Raw genomic sequence first — 10,989 nt, 5'->3', positions numbered from 1 at the left:
AATTACTTCTTCAAACAATAGAATACACGCTTCAACAAGATCCTATGATACCTCAATAAAATTAGTTGAAACTATTAGTTTTTCATACACAAATAATGGAAAGTTCAACCACGTAAGTAAAGTTAAAATATGTCTTTTTTGTAAACCGGTGCTCTTCTTTAGAATATCAATATCATGTATTTTCAAATATTTCTCAACATTACAAACGAGTGAATTCATATTAACTTTGTGAAAAACAAATACAAAATTATTTTTACTTATAAAGTTTGGCCCGGCATGGCCAGGTGGCTAGGGCGCTCGACTCGTAATCTGAGGTTTGCGGGTTCGAATTCCCGTCCCACCAAACATGCCGTGGGGGCGTTATAAAAGTAGCCCAAGAGTTGGCGGTGGGTGGTGATGACTAGTTGCCTTCCCTCTAGTCTTACACTGCTAAATTAGGGACGGCTAACGCAGATAGCCCTGGCGTAGCTTTGCGCGAAATTCAAAAACAAACAAACAAACTTGTAAAGTTTACATAACCACGGTTCGAAATACATTGGAAACATGTTGGATTTTTAAAGATAGCATAGTTTTTTAAAGATCGCATACAAAGGAAACAAAAAATAAATGTAGTGTTGTAAATGTCCACATTAGAGTTGTAGAGTAAATCGCGAATGAGTTAAGTATTTGCATGAATTAATTGATTAGACACGTGCATAGGTTTTTAAATATCTTTCCAGTTATTTGAAGTAGTAATTCCTATAAAAAAACTGTTGGGAATAATTCCAATAAACAAAACTGTTTGAAGAAGTAATTCCAATAAAGAAAACTGTTTGAAAAAGTAATTCCAGTAAAGAAAACTGTTTGAAGAAGTAATTCCAGTAAAGAAAACTGTTTGAAGAAGTAATTCCATAAAGAAAACTGTTTGAAGAAGTAATTCCATAAAGAAAACAAAAATGATTTTTCTTCACGTTTAAACCGGAAAAGGATTTGGAATATATCAAAAAATGTTATGATGCAGGTAAAGATTGTAACCATGGTAATTGTTTTAAATTTCATATCCAATAAATGCAAATTTAGGTTTTAATGAATGTGATGTAGAATTATTAATGTGCATCCTTTAAATTTAAAAGTTTTATTAATAAAATCCAAAATTTTGTATATTCACATGGAGATGATGTTATGTGTATAAATCATTTTAAATATTTGCGAGCTTAATATTACATCATCTCTTATTATTTGGGAGATGGAAAGTTTGTTTTTCGCAACCGTCAATCTTTCAACTCGGTGGATCAGTGTTACTTTTACGGACTTACAACGCTAGGATCCGAGTTATCGCGGTGGACATAGTGCAAATAGACCATTGTGTAACTCTGCGCTGAAATAGCACTAACAACACATACTATCGGGGCGGCTTGAACCTTCAATTCAATATTTCTCAATGTGTTGCTGGTAACGTGATAAAGTTAAAAATACCATGTGACTAGGAAGTAATCAGGCGTCACTTCCGGTATAATGCGTTGCGGCAACTTAATGCCCTGTTAACATACCAAAATTGCATCGTATTTTATATTTAAAAAAAAAATAGATGTCGCAAGAAAATTATAAACAGTGAAGCGAGTAAATTATTCTATGGTGTCTTAATATTCGTCTTCGTACTTGTTTGCTTTTTCTTTGCAGAACATAGGAACTAGTTTTTGTAGTAAAAGGTCCAAGGTATCCCATTAGTCAAATTGAAAAAATAAAGTTTTATTCACTTCGTTTCTGTAAGACATCATGACACACGAGTAGTTGTTTTATACACTGTTTAAGAAATGGGATGGCAAAAATGTACGCAATGATTTCTTCCGATAATGTTTGACTCAAGAATCGATACTTCGCTTATTTAGAAACATTAAGTCCCTTAAGAAATAGAAAAAATAAGTTTACCTATTGTAACTATAACTATTGTATAATGTAGCCTTCTATTGTTGATTTTCATGAGCGATGTTTATGGATACGACAGCAAAAAAGAATTTAAACAAACCAAAAGAACTAGATTCTGGTGAAGTGTAAAATACAGTTAGTTCGGTTTACAGACTGCTATATAACCAATAAAAGTGTTATACTTGATTTATTTCTTCGTCTAATGATATTTATTCCCATCTAATGAAATCTGAATAATGTAAGTATTTATGTCTATTTGATGAAAATATACTGAATTTGATGGAAACTTCGAGTCTAACTCTTTCTAACGCAATATGTGAAAAACAAACAAACTAGTGGCCAAGGTCCATGCAACCAGTCTGATTAATGGCTCTCACGTCCGAATAGGTCTGACGTAGCGATTTTTTATAGCCCCCTGTAACTTGCCTCGAAGGGTTTTTACACCTCCTGCCCGTCCATTGTAACTCGAGGCTCACTCAAAATTTCATACCTGGCTACAACACTGGAGCAAACAAAGACTGACTGTGAGAAGCAAAGTGGTAATATAATTTAATCGCATTCTAGATACTGATTGCACACACATCTTCAGTTATTTTGATATTTCCTTTTTTTTGTAGGTATATTGTATTTGTTGCATGTTTGTAAACTGGAGTCGAATGAAAGTAAAAAAAAAAAGATTAGAAAGGAAGAACAACGGAAACGCTAGACCACATGAGTTGCTGTAAAGTAGGCTTATGATGAACCATTCATGAAAGTTGTGTTTATAGCGTTTTCACAGTTTATTCATTACGCACTACTTCGCGACAATCAGGTAGACTTTATCTCTCTCAAATAACAGGAATTTTATTAAAACCGTGTTATTTAGGTACAACTAAGCTATATGGATACGAGAAATATGTCTGGTATCCTTGTTATTTAGGTACAAGTAGGCTATATGGATACGAGAAATATGTGTGGTATCCTTGTTATTTAGGTACAAGTAGGCTATATGGATACGAGAAATAAGTGTGGTATCCGTGTTATTTAGGTACAGCTAGGCTATATGGATAGGAGAAATAAGTGTGGTATCCTGTACCTATAACTAACTTGGAGTCTTACGAGTGAATATTTTTATTTAGATGTCAAGTCCCGATTATTTCAGTGTTACTCTTGATCTTCAAGACGACGCTGAATATGAGATGTTACCTGCTGTCCGAGGAATTCCTGTACGGTAAGAAAAACTTTTTATTCTTTGTAGCAGATACATGTAAACACTTTATGATATTTCTGAAACTCGGTATTCCACACTTTGTAAATCAGTATTCCATTGTTTGTAACTTACTATTCCACTGTTTGTAACTCAGTATTTCACGTTCTGTTAAGGGCCTGCAAAGCAAACTGGAATGTTATTCTCAAGGTAAATAAAAACAACGATAAAAAAATTCGGTGAAACTCCAGGAACCTTGTTATTTAGGCTAATTATTTGAAAAAAAAACTGTTCTGTCACTCGAATTTCTTTAAAATGTCACTGCGAAATTGTTACGATCATACTATAGTCACATATCCATCAACTTTATTTATATTGAAGTTATTCCCATCAAGAATTCATTCATATCAGTGTAAACCTAACAAAATGCTTTTTTATTACTGGCAATCGATAACATATAGGATTAGAAATGGGTTTTGTTTCTTACTGGCAACATATCATTTTTTTTCTTCGCCTCTCTCGGTTTATTCGTTCTCTCTCACATATTATTTTCTTCTCTTTCTTTCGTTCCACCCCTGTCTTTATATTCCTTTCTCAAACCGGTTCCTTTCTTTCTGACCTTACACCTACTTCCCGTATGTCGGATTATAACATTTCATAACCATAGGGGGTCTTGTAATCTCCATACAAGCTGAACTTAGAAAACTGGCTTCCATACTCGCTTACTCCAATTATTTTCTAATGACTTAGAGTACTGAAATAATTGATTCCTTAAAGACTGGCCAAAGGCCGGCTGTCTTCTCACATTTTCTCAATATCAACCTTGCACTTTATTTCATACCAGACATGTGAATGTAAATAAAATGGTTTCTGGAGTTTCAGGTTACTTATAGTTTTGATTTATCTTCAAACATAATGTGTTTGAAATTATTCAAATCTAATGAATGTTGAGTTTCAATTATGTCGATATTGTGTGTGTGTCCGTAGATGAATTACATTTCCCGTGTTTAAGGTAAATACCGTACTTTAGCCGAGAGAGGGCGTCCTTTTTATTGCTTTCTTGTAAACTACTCGCTTTAGTAATATCCGTTGTACTTGTATCTCCTTTTACGCACACAGACACAAAGCTTTCAATCTGAAATCCTTTCAGCGCTTTACGATTTTATTCCTGATGTTCTACAACATAAAAGTCTAGTTTAAAGATAGATTTATCAGATTGTTTAGTTAGAATATATGAGATTTTGTTCCAAACATCAATCTGAACAGCTTTTGAATAGGATACATGCCTTTTATCTTGGAAGATCAATATATTTCTTATCAATGATCAACAATATTTAAGCTTGCTAACAACCTGAGAAAGGTATCAAAAAGTTCATAAAAAACTAAGTTGGTTGTTAGGGTGTACAATTCAATTGTTGCCATGGAAACATGCAGATTTGTGTTTTCTCGAAGATGTATATTTTTGATAAACACAAGTAAGACAGAAATAGAATACCTACAACAAAGATAGGGTTTTATTAAAGTAATCTATTTCACGAACCTTTACTTTTCGTTTCCACGTGGCCTGGACATGACTGTCTGTGTATACTTCCGTTTTCAGTATACGTGCCTGTCTAAAACGAACGACGATAATTGGGTTTCCTAACACATACGTTACACGCTGCTTTTTGTCTGGGTTTTATTATAAAGTGTTGTATTTTTCCATGTAAAAATTCACTTTCTCCATAGCACACATTTTACTATCTATTTATAATGAGAAATTGAACCCTTTTGTAGGGCCTAGTTAATTTTAAATTATCAATGAATAAAAAAGAAAAGGAATGTAAAACCCAAGTGATAACGTTCGGCTTTTCAATGATTAAACTAATAACGTTATCGTAAAACTTATAGAATATGGTAGAAACACAGTCTGTATTCATGTTTCTTGTGCTCACAACGCAAGGTGTACTTTCCCAACTCGTTCACCATGTTTTTAACATAAACATCATTCTCATATATATATCATCAGTTTTCATGAACAACGAATGTTATAGAATATACCAGATTAAGCAAATGAATTTCAATTATTGTCAATTTTTATTTACGTTATTTAATAATCATATTTTTTACGATAAGAATTTAAAACACAACATTATATATTTAATTTCTAATTTTAAAATCTATTTTTATTTATTTTATTATAATTAACTTTACTATCATTCACAATAACTGGCGAACCAACAAGTTAATCTTCTTGCTCTCAGAGTAGGTAAAGCAACCATAGTGTCAACGGGGAAAAATCTACACTAATAATTCTAAGAAACCATGAGCGAAAACAAAGTAAAATATGTTATAATATGTCAGTCATAATAGAATCTGTCATACTCAGCGCTGACGAGACCTTTTGTCCAATACCAGCGCTCATCAAGCCGGCTGGGATACGACAGACATAGTAGTGGTCTAGGTGCTATACGTATTATCAGCTTTCATGAACAATACTTACTACGTTTCGCTTGGTCTGCTAAGCTTCATCGGTGAGCTAGGCGAAGCGATTTCTTTAAAATTATGATATTCTATTCCTGTTTAGCCGTTTTATTATAACGTAGTTTATACTAAGTGCGGCGTACATTCATTATCTTTATAACTAATAGTTGTGGCATTGTTTGTAAGTACAGCCATAAATATACACAGAGAGAGAGAAAATTTCCTAATAGACATTTTATTGTTGTTTACATTGCTGCAAATTGTCTAATTTCAATTCGAAAAAATATTTTTTTTTTTACCAGAATGCTCAATTCTTATACAAGTACCATTTTGTATTTAAAATGTCTCAAAATGTATAATTTAAATGAAGAATGCATGTTGTTCAGTGTTGGAGAGTGCTGTTTGATGTGGAGGGTTTCTTTGATCAATAATTCCAGGTCAGTATTAGACTTGCAGAGGATAGAGAAATTTGATAGTATAGGTTGATGTCCTGTTTCTTCACTATGTTGGCGTATAGAGGAAACACAGGGGTTACTCTTTTTTGGCGTTTTGATGGAAATTCCCATATGTTCATAGGCTCTGACTTTTAAATGGCGTTTGGTTTTGCCAATATAGGAGGCCTTACAGTCTCCACACTTGTAAAGATAAACAAGCCAAGAACAATAAGGAATTAGGAGGAGATCTTTAGTAGGGAAGAATTTTTTTATGCGTGATGTGGATTTAAAAACTAATCTGAAATCCACTTGAGGGTAGTAACGACCAAGTATGCGTTTAAGTTGATTTTTTTAAATTTAAGCTTTGTTTGCCAGTATAGGGAAGACACGAGTAAATAGTAAGTTTGGGTACAGTTGGTATCTTAATTGGATTTGTGAGTTTCTTTGTTAGGAAGGTGTTGGTAATGTTTTCTAATAAGTGGATAGCAGTTACGTTTCAGGATATCATGTAAGAACGAAATTTCAGAGTGTAGATTAAGATATGTGGAACACAGGTTGTAAGCTCTGTTTAGTAAGCATCTAACAAGGTTTCGTTTTTTTTTGTGTGCGTGTCTTTTCTTGCTGTAGTTTCTCCCCATGATTACTGTTTTGTGTTTTATTTGTTTAATTATCGTTATATTTAGCAAATGTACTTTAAGGTATAGAATTCGAAGACCATACGTTAATATAAGCAAACAAGAATATGTTATAATATGTCAATGCATATTTCATTTACTATATCCACCAGTGTTGAAAAGTCCGTTCGGTGTATACCAGGACTCATCAGACCGACGCTATATATATTTACATACATATATACTAATATGTTCGTATTACTGATTTACCTTTTTTTTTCGTCCGGTTTTCTTGCTGTATTTTCTCTCCGTGATTACTGTTTTGTGTTTTATTTGTTTAATTATCGTTATATTTAGCAATTGTACTTTGAAAATGTATAAAGACTGATGTAAATTCATTTTATTCTGCTTTAGATACTGAAGATGGAATCTGATAGAATTCCGAAACGTTTATCCATGTCTCTTTTTTGTTAATAAACAATATTGTATATCAAAAGTGTCATAATCTTGTTTATAATCAAACTTCGTTTTCCTTCGAACACATCGATTACACAAGAACTATCTGCGCTACACGTTTCTATTTTTTTAACTGACTAGAATGAGTAACCAGTTAACACCACCCACTGCCAACTTTTCAGTTAATTTAATGTAATAGTTTGATTTCGCTATCGTTCTTATATCGACCCTAAAGTACGGAAAGAATTTTTGCGACAGCGGAAGCAATCCATAAACCTACGGATTCACAGTGAAACACACTAACCATCAATACACACCAGATCAATATTTTATACAGATAAATGACATACTGATATGCATAAATTACACATGTCACAGAACCCAGCGTGAGAAACAAAACCTCTGTCGGGAGATCAATACCTTTTAATTTTATATTACTATAGTGACATTGACAGATATAATCTTCACGTTTATCGTGTAAATGTGGTCAGCAACAAATATCAAAAACTATGAAGTACATGTTGGAAATTTCAGCATTAAATATTAGAACTGGTGAATAATCATCTAAATTATAGTCAAAAACGGTACGAACTTAGCTTAAGTACCATATAATATATATAAAAGTAAACAGTACTGATTTTGGTGGCGTTTGATGCGTCTTAACTTCGAATGAATTACGTCAGTAGTAAGTATAGCTATCATAGATAGCAAGGATATATATTGTAGACGCAGAACAGTCGTTTGTTTGTTTGTTTTGAATTTCGCGCAAAGCTACACGAGGGCTATCTGCGCTAGCCGTCCCTAATTTAGCACTGTAAGACTAGAGGGAAGGCAGCTAGTCATCACCACCCACCGCCAACTCTTGGGCTACTCTTTTACCGACGAGTAGTGGGATTGACCGTCACATTATAACGCCCCCACGGCTGAAAGGTCGAGCATGTTTGGTGGGACGGGGATGCGAACCCGCGACCCGCAGATTGCGAGTCGAGCGTCCTAACCACCTGGCCATGCCGGGCCAGAACAGTCGTACTTTTCAAGTCACTCTGACACATTAAAATTCTCTAGACAAACCCTTGTCTTTAAACGATCTACCAAATAGTGACGTTCATTGTTACTAAATATTTCAAGAGTTATACCCAGGAGGATTTGTTTGTAATTAAGCACAAAGCTACACAATGGGCTATCTGTGCTCTGCCCACCACGAGTATATAAACCCGGTTTATAGCGTTGTAAGTCCGCAGACATATCGCTGTGCCACTGGGGGGGGGGGGGAGTACCCAGGAGGAAAGCGTCTTTGAATGAGATCCCTTCAAACTGGCGGGAATTTAAAAGTCCTTTAACCTAAATTGAAGTGACCTTTGGAATTTTTAGTAAACAAAAATGGAATAAAAATAAGAAATAATTATTAAAATGAATAATTCTCTGGCGAAACAAGAATAAAACGTAAGTATATATACGGAGATTTTAGAGGAAAGTACATTTATGTTGATTGACGAACTGATTTCATTAATGGTTATTTCGAACAAGGAAGTGAAAACAAATGTATTAAAAGCATAAAAATCCTCTTTAAAGAAGTTAAACATAACTAATATTTGTAAAAGATGAATTGCAATGAAGAATCACTACTTATTCCGTATGAATATCAAAAATGTAAAATTTAGAGCGTTTCTACAGAAGAGCAAAGCATGACAAAACAATTAGAAATAAAAATTTTAAGGACGGAAAACTATTCCTAAATTTAAACTACTGACTACTGGGAGGGCAGCCAGACAGCAGCGCCCGCCGCCACGAGGACATTGTCTGGCTTTTAAAACTGATTAATGGGATGACTATCACCTTTATAACATGTCAAATAAAACAAGGGTACGAACTACAGTTACAAAAAATAACGATAAACCCAAAAGACAAGACATTTTTGAAAGTAAATAGGGACAAGGTGTTTATTAGATTAAACTTGTATTTGCATGTCTCGCATGTCAAAAAATATCATGTAGAAATGTAGAAGGTGAAACCCATAACTACCATTCAATGCTTTTAGCCATTTGTGAGATGAAACCCACAACTACCACTCAATGCATTTAGCTAGTTGTGAGAAGGTGAAACCCACAACTACCACTCAGTGCCATTAGCCAGTTGTGAGAAGGTAAAACCCACAACTAACATTCAATGCCTTTTGACAGTTGTGAGAAGGTAAAACACACAACTACCACTCAATGCCTTTTGACAGTTGTGACAAGGTGAAACCCATAACCACCACTCAATGCCTTTAGCCAGTTGTGAGAAGGTTGTTGCTGCCAATAAAAAAGAAAAGGGAAAACGTAAATAAGAAGTAAATTAATACTTGTTACTACAACTTCCAGTACTTTTTGACTAAGTCGACATAGCCTTATCATTAACATGTCGATCTGTGTTTCGGACAGTCCAAGGTTTGAGATGTATTACCTAATTGTGTCTTACATATGTGACACTTTTATTTATGACCTAATTACACCAACCTGCGAATTTAACCTTCATAAAAGTTGTTTTGGTTTTAATAACGGATTTTCCATATTCAGCTACGTAGATTTCGAAAATAATACATATTTTTTTTCTATCACGTAAGGACATTTTTTACAAATCGGAAACAAAAAAAACCTCTCACTTAGATCAAATTACTATTTCGTTTACCGCAATGACAATTTATTATTATTGTGTTTGTTAACAAAAATACAAACAAATTGAAGAAAAGGGAAGAACACCGATGTCAAACGAATATGCATTCTCATTCATCCTGATTTTGTGTGAAATCTACGTCTTTTATTCTCAACACTTTGTGTTGTGGTCTTTCTTTTATGTACTGCGTTATGACATTTTGTGAAAAATCTGTACGTGTTGGACAAAAACGGATATCATTTTTGGATTCAGTGTACAGGAACTACTGCAGGACATGTAAACATGTCAATATAATAAATAAAACCATCGCATGCCTGTGTTATCTGAAAAATGTTTCCAAATATCATTCATGGTAAATATATGTTGTTATATTATACTCTCTTTAGTTGCGATTTTCAAATTAATATAACCATTTAGCAAACTTTACAAATGAATAAATATTGAACCGGTCAAAAACTTGTATTCGAGGAATAAACGCTTACGTTTGCATCAGAAGCTACAAAATAGAAATGTGGGTTTCTTTAACATACAATATGTTGTTTATCAAGGGTTAAAATGGGGCGGAACAGCATTCTGCCGCTTGAAAATTCAAGCCATTAACTCCCTGGTCTTCTAACTGGAATATCGAAGTGGTTCACAAAATGAACCTCTACCGCTTTCAAAATTCCAACCTAACCACTGATGTTTATAACACAATGCAACACTAAAGGACAACGTAGGAGATTTTGGCCAGTCTAGGCCGTCCTACACACTAAATTATATTAAACATTAAAAAACCCAAAGCTAGCCCTTCTCATTCAACTATTTATCAAGGTTTCTATTAAGATCCATTAAATTAACTGCATCTACAACATCTGAAGAAACCCCGTTCCAAAGGCCAACCCCCCTGTTAGAAAAATAAAGCTATTTAGCTGAAGATGACTCCTACTCTGCAAATTTATATTTATGTCCCCTATTCTTACCATTAAATATAAAAGATGATGCATCAACACTGTCAATTTCCTTAACAATCTTAAGCACGCCAATTACTTTCCCCATAGTTCTTCTTTTTCGAGAGAAAACAATTTTAGAGATCTTAACTTATTTTCCTATGACTACCTGTTCATCCTGGATATCATCCTAGTAGGCCTTCTCTGAATCCTTTCCAACAATTCAGTATCCTTTCTAAGGTAAGGAGCCTAAGACTGAACACAGTACTTCAAATACGGACTAACCAATGGCCTATACAGTATTATAATCTATTTAGAATTCTATTTATTATTTCTATAGCTACAAGCTA

This window comes from Limulus polyphemus, unplaced genomic scaffold (genome assembly GCF_000517525.1).
Source record: "Limulus polyphemus unplaced genomic scaffold, Limulus_polyphemus-2.1.2 Scaffold390, whole genome shotgun sequence".
Classification (NCBI taxonomy): domain Eukaryota; kingdom Metazoa; phylum Arthropoda; class Merostomata; order Xiphosura; family Limulidae; genus Limulus; species Limulus polyphemus.
This window is presented reverse-complemented; position numbering follows the sequence as displayed.